At 38.0% G+C, this 21,364-nt stretch overlaps 1 long non-coding RNA gene across 1 annotated transcript; it reads left to right on the forward strand.

Annotated features, from left to right (window-relative positions):
* The first annotated feature begins 1,789 nt into the window (after positions 1-1,789).
* Positions 1,790-18,955, forward strand: LOC117563973 (uncharacterized). The gene is made up of 3 exons (XR_004571722.2): positions 1,790-2,114; positions 18,626-18,682; positions 18,761-18,955. It is a non-coding gene; the product is annotated as an uncharacterized LOC117563973 (long non-coding RNA).
* The last annotated feature ends 2,409 nt before the right edge of the window (positions 18,956-21,364 follow it).

The following is a 21,364-nucleotide window of genomic DNA, read 5'->3' on the forward strand; positions in this document are numbered from 1 at the left end:
ACATAGACACGTAGGCCTGCTCATTGTATTAGTTAAATCAAGCAGTAGCAGGTCACATTACGTATACGCGGCATGCGGCAGGCGGCCTACAGCATGTCTGCCTCCGGTTTGTGCCTTGTGGCACGTGCTCAATTATTTTCCACCGCCACCGTCTCCGCTCCCCCATAGTCATCGTAGCCGTCGTCGTTGTCGTCACCATGGCAAGGATGTCGAGCCTGCCTAACTGCACGTTCTACATTCTGCGTACTCGTAATTAATTTATGCAATAATTTTTCATTGCTGACATAACTTGACAATATTTTGAGTTGGAAAAATATGTTTTCATTTTTTCTGATACCGCATTGTCCTGCGTTCCCTTGAAAACGGGCTTGCTTGCTTGCCTAATAAAACTCCGGCCAAAAAACTAACGAGTACCTCTTGAGCTGGCGTGTCCTGTGCTTAGACGAACTATCCAGTAAATTCTTGTGGTAGCATTTTCATTTCATTTTTACGTTAGACAATTGAAACATTATCTTTTTGTGAAGCGTCCAAACGTTATGATGAATGACAATGCAAAGGACATAAAAACGAAAAGAACAATGTGGGGAGGGGGAGAGTTGGGGGCGAGTTGAAGTACCCACGCACAGCAGGACATGAATGCCGGTCATTAGGTTAACTGACTGGACAGGAAGTTGGCAAAACGCGCGTTTAGCCGCGCCATTGTCGCCATTGTGCGCCGTACTTTTTCGGGCACATCACTTTCAATGATTGGCGACGGCAACAACGGCAGCAACAGCGGCACTTGAGCAGAAGCATTTCGAAAGCCAGCGGGACCAGCTGCGCTTTTCGCACGATATCAACGAAAAAGTTTTTCGGTGGAGCGGGAGAAGTGGATTTTCTGACGCGCACTTGACAATTGCCACCAAGGACAAGGAAATGACATTTTAGGCACGCAACGACAGCACGCACAGTGGTCGTCGCTTCTCGGGAGACAGCTCAATATCTGGCATAAACAATTTCCGGTTTTCCCAAGATATTTATTAAATAAAGCGAAAACGATTGCTGACTGTGCTCTGATTACGAGCGGTAATTGAGCTTGAAACATTAAAGACAACAAACAGCTTAACTATTGTAGATAAACGTTGCGTTTTAATGCTTTAAATTGTTAGTTGAAAATATATGACATATAATTAAAAAGCCTTCAACAAAGAGATGTATATGCTTTTAAAGCAGCTTTCAACTGTCATTTGAAGCACTTTTCATAGAACGCATTTGATGGATTGTTATTACAACTGCGCATTAACAGTAAGGCTATTAATAAATGTGGCTTTGAGAAAGTTGTTGACACACTGTGTGTGTTATTTTTAGAGCTTCCATAAATATGATGAATTTTTAATATTAATTTGAATTTATGTATGCTCTTCGTTAGTGCGAGGAAACCTTAGTCGAAATGCCCACCGTGCAACATTCTTGACTTGTCCTGACACTTTGAACTCGCACCAATTTCGACTACGTCATTGATTGCTATCTGTTTTGAATTTTTATGAATTTCTCCTGCCTGCCTGCTTTGTTATTGTTTTTCTCTGTGAGAGTTTTGTGTGTGTGTGTTTTTTTTTTATCGAGGCTCTTCTGCAGCTTGTCACACTAAATGTCAAGTGCACGTGCTGTGCGCTCGTCTTGTGTGCGCTGACTGCGCGACGGAGCTGGCAAATTGGCAACGTGACGTATGAGTGATACATGTTATCTGTTGGGAACTGCTTATTAAATATTGCGCATACGCCACATGTGTCAGCGTAAATTACTTCAGTGTGTTTTACGAGCAAATACCAAACAAAAAATTGATTTCGCGAATACTTTTAAGCTGTGCACCACGATTGCTGTGATTTCAAATCACAATCACAAAAGTGAGATACCTCAATCTACAACTAAGCATTTTTGCAGTCTCTAAACCAACACCCACAAGCAATATAAGTCACAATAATTTACAAAAAAAAGAAAGCAACAAACATACGACAAGTGTACTAATTAAAAATTCAACTTGAACTTAATTAAAAACAAGGAGAACCCTCGACTAAATAAAGCTGCAATAGACAAAAGCAATTGGAGCTCTAACAATTGGAGGAAAAAGAGCCAGGGTAAGTGACAGCCAAGCGGCAACCTTGACGTATGCGTAATTTTCAGCCAGCACATTTCATCCAAAAAGTCCAGTATGCAGGCGCAGACCGCACAAAACACAAGGCAAATTTTATGCATAATGCAAATGAAATTCAAGGATAGTTTTTCGGCCAGTTGTGTAGTTGCCCGACACTTGGCATACTTTAAAACTGATAAAGTTTTATGCGGCAGCTAGAACACTTGAATTACTTTCAAATATTTACCTGCACACCGAGTCTAACAAATTATTTATGTATTTTTGTAGATACTCGTAAATATTTGTTTTATTTGACTGTAAGGTGAATTTTAGAGAACGCAAACAAGCTCACATCTAAATCAAGGCAAAGGAAATAAAGAAACTGAATGCAATTAAATTGCTCTTAAATTATTGACGTCAAATAGAAATCGTTGAAATGCAGTTTATTGAATTTCTTTTTAATTGCATTAATATTCAGAAGGAGAAGTTTATTTGCCGGCATTCGAAGGATGCTTATTGATAAAAGTTAAATACGAATTGGAAACTTCGATTATATTAGACGATAGAATATAACTTCCTTGAAAATACGAAAATTTCATAAATCACTTTATATTTTATTTAAGTTTAGTAGAAAAAGGGCAATGTTTTTTTTTTTAATATTTATGATAATAAAAAAATAAGTTACTTCTTAAAGTAGAAAGCGTATACAGACTTCAGTATGTTGCAGCACACTAAAAGGTATTTTAATTTTTAGCTTGTTTGCAATTTGTTATTTGATTTGTTGTTGCTGCCAAAACCTAGAAGCTAGCCACGAAACAGCATAAGGCGGGAAGAGGACAAGAGATGGGCGGTTGTAAAGAGGCAAATGTTGTTTTTGTTTGTTTCATTGCGTTTTGGTTCTGTGCTTTTGTTTATTTTTGCGCAATGCTCCAATTAAAATTGTGCGCCTTTCGTTTCGCCTCGCGTTATAAAGTAATTTTATTTAAGTGCCTCGCACTTGGCTCATTATTCAGCTTCAACGTTGCAGCGTAGCCAAGCAGAGAGAGAGAGAGAGAGAGAGAGAGAGAGAGAGAGAGAGAGAGAGAGAGAGAAACAGCAAAGAGAACATTTTGAGAGCTGTTAAAACTTTTGCATTCAACTAAGATAATTATCAAAAATTAATTAGCATTGTTCGGGCCAATTTTTCAATATGGCCTGCATTAGTGAGAAACTAAAACTCGCATGTAATTAATGGCAGCTGCCCTGAAGGCGGTCGTTTGGCATTTGTCAGATTTGTGTTAATCACCTGCAGTCCTGAGCTGCCAGACGACCCACTGTGCTTCTACTTAAGAGCGAGGGAGAAAGACAGAGAAAGATAGACAGAACTGTGTGCCACTCGCAGCCTCTTGTGCTCTTTGAACTTTTCGGAAACACTCGAACAAAAGAGCTAGCGAGAGAAAGTTTTATGTTAGAGCCGCACATCTTTCACTTCAGTTTTTCGTCCTTCCATTATGCATGTGTGCCCAATCCTTCTTCTCTAGTACTCTCTCTTTCTCTGGTTCTTTGCAGCCATTTTGATTTATTATGGTTTTGGCTGGCGAAAAGTTTTGATTTTTCATTGTGATTATTTTATGATAGTTTAAGCCGAGACTTTGGTACAAAAGTTGTGACACAACTGTGAGGACTGTGAGATCCCGAGCCCGCATTGAATGTCATTTGGCTGAATGGCATAAACGCAAATTGTGTGAGTGCATTCAAAGCTTGCTCACAGCATGTATTCGCATGGAAGCTATGTAGAATACAGTATAGTAAGTGTCAATATTTCCAAGAGTTTCACTGAATTGCAAGCAATTTTCAATTGAATAACTTTTGCATTGAGCACACAAAAGTGAATATTGTATTCGTTGTAGTCTTACAGGTCACCAGCCAACACATAAACATTATAATGGCAGGCAGCATTTCTCAATTTCGTCAAAATCAATAAGAAAGTAGGTCAAAAGTGCGGCATTTTCTTGGGCTTATTTCAAATTGGAGGGCACACAGCAGGGTTTCGTTCGCTTTTTTTAATAAAGCAAAGTTCGAACAGTATTCCCGCATTACGTATACGTCGCGTAGTCATTCAAAAATTGCTGTTGATGGCAGCACGTGGCTGCTGTCACATTACCATTCGCTCTCGTAATTACACATTTAAGCCATGTGTCATGCATATTGAGAGGCTCATTAAAGTGACGGATGCTTCAGGGAACTATACGCAATCTCCCCTCAGTTCTCAACACAGACAACAACTAGCAGACAGCCGCAGGCTTCTCACGTACTCCACTTCTCACCCAACACTAAATGTTTTGTACCCAATATACATACACAGTATATACTTAGTATGATGGTAATAATTCAACTAATTTGCGTATTTTCAGCTAACAAAATTGCTTTTAGCTTGCTGCATGCTGAATATCACTAATTAAATGGCCAATTAGTGTAGATACTCGGCTCGGGTGCTCGGTTGCTTGTTGCCTGGCAACATATCCAAAAAAAAAAATGTATAAAAAAAACAACAGAGAAATGGAATCCTCTGTATACAGAAAAAGTGTCTGGATTTCATTGTTGTTCTTCATTCACTTTTAAAATCTTGTAATTTTATTGTCAGGTGATTAAATTGCTGCCTTGGGGTATGTTGTCAGTTGAGTTGTCTTCTCGTTGCCAAGGTCGAGTGACTGCTTCTTTCAGGCGGCGACGTCCAAATGACATACAGAGAAATCTCACAACAATACAAGCGAAAAAAAGCAGCAAACGGCAAGCAAAAAACAAAAGCATGAGCATACTTTTTTGGGGCATATTTCACGAGTTGTTAATTTTCAGGGCAGCGCAAGCTGTCAGAAAAAAAGCAAAACAAAAAATGAAAACAGCCGCCTTCTCAAACCAAATGCGAAATATGTGAATGGGAAAACTCTTTTAATTGAAAATTCATGTGGGAGGTCGGAAGCCAGGCGTTAGCGGAATGCGCAGCTTAAATATTTTGCTTTTTGTTGCTTCCGTCGGCGTCGTTGTCGTTGTCGTCGTTGTTGTTGTCGACGACGTTGGCAAGCAAGGCGTTGATTGTCCGTGTAATGCAGCGCCATGAAAGGAGGTTAACAAGTTGAAGCTGCCTCTTGTTTTGCTGACGTCTCCTGGCCTCAAAAATTCGTGCGAAAAATATGCTACAATGTGTATGTGTATGTGAGTGTGAAGAAAAGGCAAATGCATCTTCTTCTCTCACTCTCTTTGCCTGTCTATTTTGGTCGCTCTCTCTCTCTCTCTCTGGCTGGCTCTCTGTGTTTACAGGGTGCATCAAGTAGGCCAAAGAGGGCTTAGCAGCGTCGACGACGAGTCGCTAAGCCTTTCGCACATTTGTGCACGGTAAACATATCTCTAAAGTGGAAAGTAAGTACACACTCACTCACACACTAACAAATGCACTCATACAAATGAATTCTCATATTTCCATTTTACCGTTGCTGCTGCTTCTGCTGTTGTGCAACACAGCGTTGCAGTTGCAGTAAGTCCTGGCCAGGAGAATGCTACTTATAACAAAGTTGCCGCTAAATGCGCCACTTGCCACCGCGCTGCCATCGCTACTTGCCACACACATACATACACACACACACACACACACACACGTATAAAGTGCAACCAAAAGTGCACAGCAGTGTGAACAAGACGAGCCAAGTTTAACCTTGTCGAAAATCCCTTGCCATGCATATGAATATTCGCTGTGTATAGTAAGTGGGCCTCTTCGAGTGCACAATTGAAATTCGTTGGATTTTTCTTCCTCTTTTTTTTGGTATGCCATACAAGCAAGTCAGCAAAAATTACAAAAATAAAGCTTTAACCAAAGGGGAGAGCAAAAATATAGTCACCTTTATTATTGATGAAATTGATATAGGCTTACGATGTGAAATAAAAGAAGGAAATGTAAGAAAAAACTTGAAAAACTGTTATAGAAATAAAAGCTAGGAATTTGAGATGAGAGTATAAATATGCATTGAAAAAGAAAAGAAGTAAATCTACTTCGTGGATCTACCACAAAATGTCTTAAAATTGATTAAATCATTCATATTACGTTTGAAAAAGGATCTATATATTGATATAAATTTATTTCATCATTACTTTATTGTGTGTTTCTATAACTATGCTATCACTTAAAATAATACTACTGTATATTACAAATTTTGTGTATTGTGCTTGTAAGAAGGACACCAAGATATCACAATTAAAAAGGTTCATAAATCTTTGCTTAATATTTATGGGTTTAGAACAACTTATGCGTTCTAATGTTTATGATTTCTATAGATTAGCTTCAGGAACATACAAGACAGAATTAAGTAAAGGAATTTATATTAGTATCATTATAATAAATCTAATTTCTATTAATAAAACACAAAAATTATTTGTCATTAAAGATATCTGCAGTTGCTTGATCATTTCATCTGACGGTATGAGCTTGTTGTTTTAAACAGTAGCAATAATTGTATACGATAGAATTAATAATCTTCATTTATATAACGTGAATTGAACCAAGAGTAATCATCATTAAAATAAATCTCAAAAAGTTTCTACTACCACAATGATTTGTCAGCAAAATCTCCGTTTCATAATTGACAAACACGATTGTAAACCACAAAATGGCAAAAGAAACGGAGAAAAAAACTACTCAACTATTGCAGATAGCTAGTAAAAAGAAGATGAATGATACCTGAGAGAGAAGCAGGTGAATAGATAAAAACCACATTAGAGCTGCAGTGGCAGCAATTTACAATTTGATGAGCCAACTAAAATGAATGAGTAAAGTTCTTGAAGCTGTACGCGAGTGTTCGAGTGCGCTAGGCTATTGTTAGGCTATAGTAATTAGAATATTAAACTCATGCCGTGGCTTTTAATGATTTATTAAGTAGTGGCAGGCACCCGTAGACATTCCACTAATTCCCCACACTCAGCTGAGCTGAACTGAGCTGCGATGGCTGTGCGCGTATAATTCAATATTTTAGTTGGGAACTAAACAACAAAGTCGAAAACTTTTACGCTGCGAGGCGAAAAGTTCTTCCCGCTGCTTTGCTGTGTTTTCTGTTGCATACTTTTGCGGGCTCGAATGCCGTCAGTCGCCGCAGTGTCGCAGTGTCGCTGTTTCTGTCGCTTTTACTGTGTGTTTTGCGTGTGTGAGTGTCAGGTAGTTTGTCGCCGAGGTCGTTCCCCAGTGTCATTAATTGCCTGGCCGCCATTTTGGCTGCCGCGGCGTATCCGTATCCGGCGGGCGTCCTGTTTATGTGTGTGTGTGTCGTTGTCCTTACATCATCTAGTTAAACAAATCAACGCTTTTCATGGCCGCTAATGCAATCAAGCCGCAATAATTTTGTCATTTTCCATTGCATACCTCAGCAGGTGGGCAATGGCAGAGGAGGAGAAGGGAGGTGGCTGCCCTGCTGGGTGCGGCTGAAAGACGAGCGCCTGTCGCGCAGCTTTGGCATTTCATTTCCATTTTTATGCGCTTGTCGCTTCTCTGGTCGGAGTGGGGACTTAAGTGCTGCCATTTGCAGCAAGCGAGCGCCTTAGTGTTGCCATCTCAAATGAGATACACACACACACACACATCGACACACACAAGTTGATGTGTGTGTGTGCACACGTTGAGATGCTTTTTAGTTGATGGGATTGCTTTAGTTTTGTCGTCGCTGCCTTCGGTTTTTGCAGAGCACTTAAATGGCAAAAAGGTTGGCATATTCACCAACATTACCTGGGCAACGTCAACCTTTAAGCGATGACAAAGTATCTCTCGATACTCGTTATGTGGCTTAAACACACTCACGTCGTATATGTGCATAAAACTTGCGTCTAATTCATACTCGCATATGATGCATCTATTTAAGACGCTGTTCCTGCAATTAAGCCAGGAAAAGAGCAGCAAAAAAAAAAAAAAAAAAAAAAAAAAAAACCCAGCAGAAAAATCAATTCAATTCCCCAGAAAAGCCTTTGCCTTCATCTCCCGCACAAAAGGCTCAGTTGTCGTTGTGCGTTGTTTGGTCAGCCAAGTGTTCAATAGATAAGACCACAGTCAAACACATTCACGCACATTCCCCGCAGCAATTTCCACACACACACAACCCACTCACACACACATAGTTAACATCCATTAAACACTTCATAAAATGGCCATTTCTTGTCGGTTGCCTTTGGTCAGAAAACTGCTTATACTCTAGTATGTGTATGTGTGTGTGTTTGAGTGAGTTTGTGGAAGTTTTTCTGTGACGTTGGTTGAGTCATTTTATTGCGGCATACTTTTCGGTTATTCCTATGTCCCATGTCCCATGTCCGGTGTCCTGTGTCCTATGTCCTGTTGTCCCATGTCCTTCTTGCTCATTTACTTTTTGGTATTTGATATTTGTGTTCTGTTCTTATTTGGGTACAAACAATGAGAATCAGTCAATAAATCGATTGCTTGCATTATTTATAATGCCAGAGACACGCACTCGGCCAAAAAGTTAGTTAGTTGCTAACAACAATCCCTTTGGGCCCTAAAGGTTTTTGTTTTCCTTCCCCTCTCCCTTTCTCTCTCTCTCTCTCTCTTTCACACCCAACTCTCAAACATCCATTTACCCATTTCAAAATCCTTTCCCATCCAATTCATTCCCAAATAACAATCTCGGCATTTGCCGTTTCAATCTCAATCCATTTTATGTGGCCATTGTGTTTTATTAATTGTTTTCCTTTGACTGATTGCTGTCAATTTTTATTGATTTCCCATTCACCATCATCCACGGCATACAGAAAACATGAAGGCAAAAGAAACCAATCAAAGTGGACGACGACACAATCAGAAAGACACTCAAATGCCGTCTAAATCTTCCCAATAATAGCTGAATATTTATCACCATTTTGATTCTAATCAAAGATCAAAGTTTCTCCAATTAATGGTGTGAGCGTAATAAACTTGATTAAAGCAAAATATTTTGTCTGCAAATATAATCGTTGATAGTTTTTCAATTGGATGTGTGAATCAATGCTAAAAGTAGATTTAAGTTAATTTAAGCGACCTAAAAGAACCTGACTTGATATAAAATACAACAGACAAAATAAAAATAAATTTTATTGCCTTTACTCTAAAATATTCTAATATAATCTCTTTATTCTGAACAGAAGTTAAATGCAAAACATCTTAAATAATTTGAAATTGTCCTTGGTAAAAAATATTGTAGAATATTATAATGAAAATGTGAAAACTTGCATTTAAGATTATCATTTAATTAATGAATAAGTCACCCTACTGTATGTATTAAAAATTCAATTATTATTTTGGGTTCAACATATAATAGACAACACCAACCACTGCTGAATTCACCCCATTTTTTGTTTAAATATTGCAATTTTCTGAAGAAATTTCCCCACAAAATACTATATTATTTAAAAGAAACTTGGCAAGTTAATTTGACAAACTAAGATGCTTAAATCTTAAGTATTTGTTGGCACAGATCTTTAATATTTAAAATCGTTCAACAGAAACTCAATTAGAGTTTTGTTGTTATTTAATTTGTGAGCCACAAAATATGTTTTCCTTTCTGGTCTGGCATTTCGAGTGCCTTCTTTCCCACTTTCTACTTCTGTGCAATTTGTTGCTGTTGCTCTCTCAGTTTTTGCCCAGTTCTGCTCGGGTAATGGGAAAAGTTTTTTGGTTGTTCCCAAGAGTTGTTTCATAGTTTTGCTTTAGCTACAAAGCGTGCACATTTTCTAATTGGTCAAGTAATATACGCTCACTTTCTCGCTTTTTTATACACTTATATGTAGGGTTATATAGTTGGATATGCACTATATATGTTATATATGAGACTGTTAACCTGTTGGCGGCAACGTTGGACATTTGCTGCGCATTTAACGCTTTTGTGGCTGGCAAACATTCTTTGCTGCAGGTTCTTCGTCGCTCTGCCCTCCGCCATCCGAGCCAGCGTCGAGTCATGCATTATGTATGACATGATTGGCGTATTTGTGGCGGCATCAAGTGGGATTATGGCCTTGAACTTTTTCTTCAGGGTGGGTGTAGCCCAAGGGCCGCACTGTGTGTCATTGATTTATTGGCTTTCGACCCCTCCACCCCCCAAAAGTCGAGTCTTCGCCCCAACCAAACACACTCAGTCAGTCGACGCTCTCGACTTGAGTCGAGTGTGTTGTATTGTATGTATGTATGTGACTTAGAACTCGTGAGTGCTGGCTAAATTTCATTTAAAGTTGTGTGCCCCAGAATTTAGCATATATTACTTAAAATGCTCACACACAAAAGAGGCGGCTGGTGGGCGTGTGACAACCGCAAAGTTTACCTCTCGCATAGAATATGAGTAAAGTTTTTCGCACCCAACGTTGTAGCCCACTCTTGCATAATTAAGCAGCTGACAAGTTGCACAGGTGATAGAAAAAAAAGTAAAACGTTGCCGTGACACAGTTTTTGCCAAAAAAAAGTAGGAAAAAAAAGAAAATGTCTTTGTTCTTAAATTATATAGTTGACAGGTAGGCACAGGCGTAGACAGCCAGGCTGGCAAAGTTGGCTTGGCAGTCTTGACAGTGTAGTGGCAAGCAAGTTGGAGCCACAAGCACATGCGGCTATAATTCAGTTGAGCTCATTAATGCCCAACAAATTGCCAACGATTGACATAATTTATGTCAAACTCAAATCAGTTTAGGTGTGTGCGCGCTCTCGCTTTAGTCCCAGGGGATCAATAAAACCACCCACAACCTGAAACAAGGCACCACAAAAAAAATAAAACCAAAAAACACAGAGATGAAGCGCCCAAAAGGGACGAAGGCCAAATCCTTTTCATTAAATATAAACAAAAATGAAAATTGTCGCCAGCGTTGCTCTTTTGGGAGCCTCGGCCCAATCATCTATGTAAAGTGGTCAAGCGTAGGCTTCAGACCGCCAGATTAGTTCACTGTCCTTCGGGGCCGTTTCACAATCACAATCACATTTGATCGATGAGCCAAATGGAAAATGTGTCAGCAAGGCTTTGCTCTAATGTTGTTGTTGCGCTGCCTTACCTTGCTTTCTCCCCAAGCCAAAGACGACAGTAATGGCCAATAATACGATTTTGGTCGTTGTTTTTGTTTGGACATTAAATGTCAAGCACAGGTTTTTGACAACATTAAAACAGACATATTAGAATTTACAGTGTTCTTCTTTTCCACTGTACTTTAAAAATGTTTTTCTTATACGAGTCACTTGGCGTTCGATGTCTTTACTTTTTATGTCCGATATATGTTATTGGTATATTTTGTACTCTACCTTATATTTTAAATGTAGTAGTATATCGATACACCACATATAGCCTTCGGTATATTTCAGTATATTTAGAGAAACAGAATAATCGACTCTAGCTTTGGTACTTGCTTTGTTGTATTTTTCGACAGAATCTAATTACAATTGATTTAGTCGTAATCACATAGTTACACCAATTAACTCGTTGCCCTTTATTCGTAATTATTTTCACGTTATCTAATTATTCATTTAAATTTGTTGATATTATCCTCCACATTGTGTTAACGTACTTTGTGCTTTACGGTTATTATTTTTTCGATTGCTCTAAATTACTAGTTGTTATTTATTCACAATTGTTTTCTAGTTATCTCCTTGTTAATCCGTTATTATTATCCTCACGCTAATTGAAGTTCTATATTTAGTTATACTTTGCGTGAATTGTAACTATACTTTACACTCTATGTATATATTTTAACTTTTATATCAATACACCAAACATAGCCTATAGTACACTATTAATTTGGTATATTTTAAGAATAATATCGCACTGTTTTGTGACTTTATTACTTAATCAAAATATGTTTATATCATTATGTTACTAGTTTCTTTTCGAATGAATTTTTGTATGATAAACATGATTTATTACTCAATTTGTATATATGATTTATTTATTTAATCTGTCGTTAAAAATTTAAAACTTTTCATTGATTTTTTTATAATGAAATTCGATTTATTATATGTACATATTGTAAAGTATTCAGAATATTGGATTATTCTCACTTATTAGTATTTTTTATAAAGTTTTTCTCTGTATTCTATTTTGTTTTATCTTCATTATGCAGGCTCCATTTACTTATTACTGTTATTATTTTTTGGGAATCCTCTTCTTATCTATTCCCTATAAATCAACCACTGTTCAGCACAGTCCTGCTACCTTTGGCTACTTGTGCTCACTTAACTACTCTGTTGGCCTACGTTCATCTTGTCACATTCAAGGCAGTTCATTGAGGCGACCAATCCAGGCTCGACGGCGACTGCTTGGCAGCGAGTAAATGTGTGTCATTGTGCGATGTGGTCCGTTCGCTTCAACTCGCTGTGACAGCAAATGAAATGAATGAAGAAGGTTGCGCAGGCTCTTCTTCTTTTGGGTTGGAAGAAACTCTCGACATCTCTTCGTCATCGTTCATCAGGCATCATCAAGCATCAGCGCCTCAACTCACCCGCTTAAAGCAATGAACTTTAAGTAATTTGCTTTTACTGCCTGACAAGTGACGAACAAAGTGCGCCGTTTACTTTATATTCAATTTTTTTGTTCACTCTATTTTTTCGTTGTTGCTATTGCTGTTGCTGTTGTGCTGTGTCTGTTATTTTGTTGCAGGACGACAGCGTGTTATCAAAATCAATTTCCGGGGTCTGTGGGAACAGGGCGCGGGGCTTAAGCTGAAACTGTGGAGGGGACTAAAGCTAAAGGTCTCTTGTTTCTCGCCTATTTTGGCGCTCTATTTTTGAGTTTGCAACGTGTTTTGTTGTTATTTCTGTTGTTCTCGTTCTCAGTGTCGTTGTTGCGCCATATTATTGTGCAATGTTCCGGAACGCTGCTTTGTTTCAGCAAAATGCGCTATAAACAAGCGCACACAATAAAAAATAGGAAAAAAAAGAGAAGAGTGCTCAGTTCTAGAAGCTATCTTGAAAATGTTGTTGCTCTGCTCGTACAATGTTTCTCAGATGATTGCGTTGGCCATCTGCAATTTTAGTTACTTAGCTGGCTTGCTAGCAAGTTCAATGCAATTCCCACATAGTTTCAAACTGAGTGCTCTCTGAGTACGTTTAGTTTTATTAAGCAGAAACTGCTTTTTATGGTCAATAGTCCTTGAAATTTGCAAAAGAGCATGCCATGGCGCTTAACAGCTGTGAAAATGATAAACTCGAGTCTCGTATCGTATAAAATACACTCGCAACAAAAAAACACTTATGGATAATTAAAAGATTGCGGCACTCGACTATCGATTGGTCGTGTTTGGTCATCATTGGCAATTCTTTTAAACTACATTTTTATACCCGTTACGCGCATAGAGTAGAAGGGTATTATAAAGTTGTGCCTTCGACCCTATATCCTTCATCAGCGTTAAGAGCCGATACGATATATTCATGTCATAAAGACCTAAATTGCAGAAACTATAAGAGATAGAGATATAATTTTATTTTTGCAGCATTTGTTATGTTAGCACGCAAAACAAAATCGATGGTATATTTTGAGTGTAGTAGTATATCAATATACCAAATATAGCCATTGCTATATGTGACTATGCTTTGGGTATATTAACTTGGTATATTTTAAGAATAATGCTGCACTGTTTTAGCTTTAATTCAAAATGGGTAGCGGGGTATCTCACAGTTGAGCACACTCGACTGAAGTTTTCTTGTATAGTATGCTATCCAATTACTGCGCGTTGCTGTGTGCAGGGTATAAGACTGGCTCAAACTGGCAAATATTTTAGTTAAATAAAATAAATGGAACATTCCTGATGTGTGCTCCACAATTCTCGATAAATATATGTGCCGGGTTACACACACACTTGCACAGTCACCCTTAGCACTGAGTGCTGTACATTGTTTTAAAAAGAAAAAAAATAGAAGAAAACAGAAATTGTCAGCTACCTTATTTAGGTCGAAAAGCACTCAGGATAGGCAAAAGCCGAATGCCGAGAGCTGTGAGCCGAGAAATTCTTCTCACACACGCATAGGGAACGTCTCCATGAGCTAAGTGTGTGTGTGTTTTGGTTGTATCTGTGTGTGTCAGTCAGGTGACAGTGTAAGCGCCTTAAGCTGCTTGAAAGCACACTTGCAAACACACACACACACATGTGGGCAGGACAACCGACATATGGCAGAGGCCAGTTTCCAAGAGCCAAAGGGGCCAAAAGGTATCCACAAGATACTTGTTCCATTATATAAGTTGTATTAGCTGGCTCTGATGCCGATCTGTCGTCTGTCTTTGCTGCTTAAAGTGTGCACTTTAATTGAATTTCCTACTGCAGCGGGGTGAAAGTGGAATTCGCACTCGCATTTGTCGCATTTGTAGTTAATTTCCAATGTTAGATTGTGCAGTAAATTGTGTAATTTAAATAAAGTGCAGCACAATTGTGACTGACAGCCTGCATTCGTTGTTGCTGTCGCTGTTGGCCACGTCCCCAGCATGTTGAAGCATGTCAACACACAGCTGCAGATGCAGATAAAGAGATAGACATTTACACAGCTGCAGCTGCAGCTACAGTTGCAGATACAGATACAAATACAGATACAGATAGATGTATAGCTCTTGCACATCGTCGCATGCCATGTGAAACAATTTGCCAGGCGGCACTCAATATTCGAGACCAGAAAATTGTATCTACTAGTACGTGTATCTCGAGTCCCCAGGCGGACAGCAATACTCGTAAATTTGCCAAAAACACAAACACGCACACTCACACACACACACACATGCTGATGCTGCAGTTTCCGGCGATAAACAGCAACAGCAAAAGCAACAAATTATTTTGGTAAAAAATTTACCAAATAGCTTAATAATAAAAGAGCTTTACGTTACAAGAACATTTTTGCCTCCTTCTTCTTCGTCGTGTGCCTCATCAAAATTTCATGCGCTGAAAAATATTTTCATTATTGTTGTTGTTGTTGTTGTTTGCCGTTGACGTTGTTTTTTCATCTTCTTAAGGTTGTTCGCCTTTTTTCGTTTCGTCGTTTTTTTGCGCATTTTTATTTTTGTTTATTGCTTTGCCTTGTCCATTTATGCGCATAATTTATGCATAAATTTCAATTACCTGACGCCCTGAAGTATGCTACGACTGCCCCTGTCTGAAGTCTGCCAACTGTCCCTGCTTTCCCTTCCTCACTGGCCACCTCCCTTGGCCTGGCTTTAATTCACTTAACTAAGCTCTATGGCAAGAAATGTGCTTTCGATGTGTGTCGCATCTGTTTGCATATAGAATAATTTTATTTAAATTTAATAATTGAGTTTTATCCTCTACCCTGCTGAAATATGCAGTTTATAATGCAGTAGCAATTTTCTGTTTGGGTCAAACTCAATTTATGGCATGTTTTATAAATATTTCACAAAAATATGCCTGATTACTGCTGCTAAGCAATATCACAGAGTTGTTATTAAATTGTTATTTAAAGTAAAGACTCTTTGCTACAATTGAGATATAATATATTCAATTTACAGAATTTTGATTTATTTTGAGTGTTATTTTAAAATACATTTCAAAGAAGTGCCTAATTAGTTTTCACAGAATCATAATATTAAAAACGATTTTCTTTGCTTGTAGAAGAGATGATAATACACTTCAAAATAATTTAGAAAGTGGTATGATATAAAAATATGAATTATTATGTATTTCTTACTTACTATGAGATGAAGTTGTTTCCTAATAAAAACGACTGCTGCTTTTGGTAATTGAGATTTTAGAAATATTTCTGTTCACTTTTTTTCTCTTTGTTTTTTGGAGTGCTGTGAATTTGAAATTCAAAGCACGTAAGAGCCGCCACACGTTCGCGCCATTCGCCACTGCTTACAGATATGCGAGTAATTTATATGGGCAAATATTTGCTAGCTCATCGCGAGCCGAGCAAGTGAGGCGGACTGCAGTTAGCCACGCCCACCCACGCTGTGCTGTTTACCCACATCCTGTGGGGGCCTTTGCTCCCATTACAGCTTCATTAAAATGTTGAGCCTTCGCTGCCATTCGAAGGGCTGCAAAAATTCGCATATTGCGCAACATTTGTGTGTGCCTGCGTTTCCTCTTTTTTTTTGCCTCTTCATCTCTCCAGGGAGGAGGAGGCAAGCACATTAAATCGAATTGCAATATGCTCAACCATGTGTGTGACACACTATCCACTGTCCACAGTCGACTGTCCACAGCTGGGCCACTTCAATAAGCAAGTCCAACGACAACGAGTCTGTGTCGGACAACTCAGACCGGCGACCAACTGGCGCTTATCTTTAAATTTTAATTGATGACCACCGCAGCCTGACGCAAAAGTTAATGAAAATCCGCCATGGTCGAGGCGTGAAAATATGCAAAGTGACAGGACGAGAGCGAGCGAGAAAGAGGGCACAGGAATGCCAGAATGAAAGAGATGGAAAAGGGAGAAGTGAGCTGGATGAGAGGACCAAGGCCAGTGCTGCCTGCTAATGCTGATGGATAATTAATTTTACTGAGCCCAGGGCTTGTCTCACACTCCCTTTGCCTTCCTTCTCTTTCTCTCACTCTGCTCTTCACTCTGTCTCCTTCTCTCTCTCAGACCATGCTTGAACTCGCACTCGGTTTTAATGAATTTGCAGCACAATAATTGGATTGTTGCGAGAAAAAGCTTGACTAAAAATAAAATCAACACACAAATAGATACAACAACTAAGTGTTTCCTCTTGCTGACTGCTCAACTATGCAATACCCTGTAGTCGGGGCGATTGTGGCATTCCACAATAAAACAAACTGGCTTTTTACCCTAAGCTAATTAACATTCATTGTGCTTGGCTTTAATGCGCTTTTAAGGCGTTAGGCATTTTATGCAAAGCTTTGCTTTTTGTTTGCGGTTGTGTTGAAGAGTTATGAACTGAAAAATACCCTGCAGAGAAAATGGAAATTTAAATTTGGATACTTGACAGATAAACTCAACTGATTGATATTTTATTTTATTCTATTTAAGTTCGGATTTTAAAAGTCATAATAGATTGTAAGAATTTAATATTTAGTAGAAATAACATTTCATATTCTAGCTAAAAAAATGAAATTATTTTAAATGTAATAATAAATACTTTTACTTCAGAAAAATGTCATTTGATAAAAGATTTTTTTTCTGTTAATTTTATTTTATAAAAATATTTATATTATTTATGTATACAGTTAAATTTATGTCAGATTGGGCAATGAATATGCTCCTGCTAGCAAAAATCTTTTCCTGACAACTTCAAGAATACTCTGTTTATTTTGATCTAAAGCACTAACTAAATTTAAATTTTATATAAACCGTGGCTTCTTCTTGGAAGTGTACAAGATAAATGCAATTGCCATGCTTCGAAACAGAGCAACTTTTTCACTTAGGCAAACGTTGTCAACCCGTCAAATTGCCTACAGGGTACAAGGGACACAAGCGGCGCCTGGAATTATGCAAACGCTGCGAAAGCAAAGCGCAAAGGCAAACACCGATTAGCACAAAGAGTGCGTAAGCCAGCGGCGGTGTGGTGGGCGTGGCTTACAGCGGGTACATGAAGAAGGTAGAAGACAGAGACAGAGAGAGAACGAAGGAGCGTAGCTAGAAGAGTGTTTTGTTGAGTGTGAGTCGAGTACTTTGCGCTGCGTTAATGGGTGTCATTACCAGTCGAGCGGCAAAAACTTTTTCTAACCTCTTGCGGTGCTGTTTCTCTCTCTTTATCTCCCCTTTGCACCCCTCGTTGGCCTTAAGAGTTTCTCTTCTACTGCTCATTAGCTGGACGCGGCTTGACGGCTGGTTAGCTTGACCATAACACGCCAGACAATCTTGTTTGGGATTTGTGCTTGTGAAACATTTGCAGCGGCAATTTGTGAGTGCGTTGTCGTTAACTTTTGGGATGCCCATAAAAGTTGCTAAGGCGTGAAAATATCCTTGGCAATTAAATGCAGGTGTTTACAACAATCTTGGCCATATGTGCGCTTTGTGCGCTATGAACAGCTGTCGACGGTCTAAAGCAATTCATCAAGAGAGATTCAGAACTGTGTCTGGACATATAAATCAACAGAAAGCACACACAGACAGAGAGCAGAGCGATTGGCGGCTGCTAAGCTGCTAATGACTAATGGCGACAATCACAGCACAGTTATCAAACTCTGAGCAAAGGCAGCTTCGTCATAAGCTTATTGAGCCGTAACATAATATTTATGCGCCAAAATCTTGTATGGCCGCTTTCGTCTCTCGCTCCGCAAGAAATATGCGAACAGCGAAAGGCCACTTCAAGTCATGAAACTTCGACTTCGTCCAGCTTAAGTAACTTAATCTGTCAAAGTGTGTGAGAGCGATGTCTGCGAGTGTGTGTGTGTGTGTGTGTGTCTGCCATTATCATCATAAATATAAACAGCTCATCACTTGAGCTAGTCCCTGAGTTGGGCTAAGCTTTTAGTTCTACATAATTTGATATTCATGCATGTCCAAGTCATCAAAGTGAATTTTGTTTATGTTGCATTTAAATCAATGTCTTACGCCTTACTAATTCTTTCTCTGTCTTCTTGCAGAACGCCCACAACACGAAGACGTCCCGCACAAAGCCCAGAGCACCAGACAGTAGAAAGGTAAGCAAGTCAAGGATAAGTCACTCGACTGTCACATCTGGCGTATACGCAATGCCTAATGCTATGCCGCATGCACAGATAAAATGGGAGCGCGCGCCAAACAATGCAAATAAAAATGAAGAACAACATTTGCATATTTATTAGGGCATACCAAATATTTATTTATTTGCAATTCTCGAACCCAAATAGCGACAATCATTTTTCAATGTCAATCAGCATTTGCCATATGCCAGATTTGTAGCAAAAGATACTATCCTACCCTTCGAAGTGGAATATATTATATTATTTGTGTGCTTCGGCAAGGCAATAAATAAAGTTAAGTCACTTGAACTTGACTTCAGCTTTATTTCGAATATGAATTTATCATTTTTTCGCAAAGATGCTAATTGAATTTTTGACAGCAGTTATTTTTCATTATTCAGTTGAATAATGGGTAAATAAATCTGCCGACAAAATTAGAATTCTGTTCAATAGAAATTTAATACAAATTAATAAACTAATTTATTTTTGACCTGAGTAACTAGCAAAATTATCTAATTACTTTCAATCGGCATTGTTTCTATAAAATATATAATTTTCGCACAAATTGTTTTTCGCCACCGCAATTTCGAAGCATAATTTATGATTATTATTATTAAAAAATCAATTTTTATTGCTGCGATATGTTTAAAATTGACACAATTGACACAATTTTATGAGGTTATTCTGTGTGCTCATTTGTGCAAATTGAAAATCAATGCAATAATTTTTGGTTGGTTTCGGTTTATTGTGTTTACCAAAAAATAAGAAGAGAAATGTTCATGCAAGTCTAGATTTATCATCGACAACACACCAAAAACCAGGACAAACAACAGCTTTTGTCCCTGGCGTGCAATAATTAAAAAATTCAATTCAACATTGTCATATGTGTGTGATTAATTATCGAGTTTGCTGTGTGTAAATATTTATGAAGGTCTCTTTGTGTGCCTCTTTGAGTGTGTGTCTGTGAGGGTGTATATTCAATTATGATTTATGAGCAGGTGTGTTTGTAGTTAATACAATCAGCAGGTTCATCAATCAATCGGTCAGGACTGATCAAATATGCACGCTTAATGCAAAATCGACTATGAAATTATAATTAATGCCAATTTGATGCATGATTAAACAAAAGTGTTGCAATTATAATTAATATTAATTGACATCAATTTTCACTAGCTATCATTTTCATTACGTTATTGATAACAGCGTTTTAATTGCCATTCAAGCCATTCAAATTTCCACGCATCCCAATTAATTAAGCTGCAAATGTTGAGGAATTCTTGATGAACCAACAGAAAAATATTTTTCTTAAAAATGAAATAAACTTTTTGACTACTTTGAATAATCTTTGTTACATTGCCTCAACTATGCGAAAGTTAAGTGTCAGTTCAAAGAACTTCATCTATTACCATAGTTAACTTTGTCTGGCTGTTTGTCGCTGCTTGACGTCAATTATATAATTATTTTTGCATTAAAACGCGCTAAATTTTGGTGGCTGTCAATTTAATGAGACGATTTCACAGCTTAAAGCGCATATAAAAAACAGCAAAGGCGGCATACCACAGCCTCCAATCTGACGACCATAAAAAACTCTCTCAGCTTTCAGCTTTTCGAGCTGACTTCTGTTGCTGCCAGCTCAATCTGCAGCCCCTCATTTTGGCGCTCTGTTAATTTGCACGCTGCTTGCCACGAAAGACGCTAAATAAATTATGTCATTTGGATTGCAAGGGAAGGAGCAGAAGGAGGGAGGAGGGAAGAGAATGGGAGTCGCAACGGGAGCACATTTCATTTTACTGTGCTGCCGTAGAAATTTAATAAAGCAGCGCCAAAAAATTATTAGCATATTTAAAGGCAAATGCTCAACATAAACTGAAAGACTCAAGACCGAAGCTCAATGCCATTAAAGAGGGGAAAGCTAGCAGCTGATGGGACTCATGTGGAGAGCGTGAAGAGCTGAAGAAAGCAGCAGTTTATAAAATGAGACGGCTGAGAATTGTCTTAAAATATGCACAGGCTGTCGAAGTGCTGAGCATAACAAAGGGGACGACGGAGGGGGAATTAGATTGACAGCTGGCACACTGCCAATGACAATTGGTGAGAAGGCTAAAGTTGTGCAGCTGACCAAGCAAATGCAAGGACATTTTTTTTTCAGTACTGTGGCATGCAAAAAATGAGAAATAATAAAGAAATTATTTAAACTTTATATATAAATTAAAAAAGAATGAATTGCTAGTAAATTGTCAGATTTATGTTACCTGGTAACCCATTTTGAAATGGAAATGGCAACAACTTATTTTTTCATATATTTATTTTTAATAAATTTTAAAAATTGAAAATTTAATTACTTAATGTCTAAATAATTTACTATTTTTTATTTACGCGATGAAAATTGCAGTTTGACATATGTTTATAGTTTATAACTTACTTTAATTTACATACTTGAATTATGCAATTAATTTCTAATTAGTTGTCAAATTTATATTATTTGGACGCCCATTTTTAAATGGAAATGCCAACAAGTTGCATTTTCAAATTGAAACGAAATTATCTTAAATTGTTTTCAAATCAAAATACAATTCAATTAGCTGCACAAATTGTTTTTCATATTTGGTTTTGCATTTGTCAGCAGAATATAAATTGAATGTCAGGTTCAATTTAGTTTAT

This window comes from Drosophila albomicans, chromosome 2L (genome assembly GCF_009650485.2).
Source record: "Drosophila albomicans strain 15112-1751.03 chromosome 2L, ASM965048v2, whole genome shotgun sequence".
Lineage (NCBI taxonomy): Eukaryota > Metazoa > Arthropoda > Insecta > Diptera > Drosophilidae > Drosophila > Drosophila albomicans.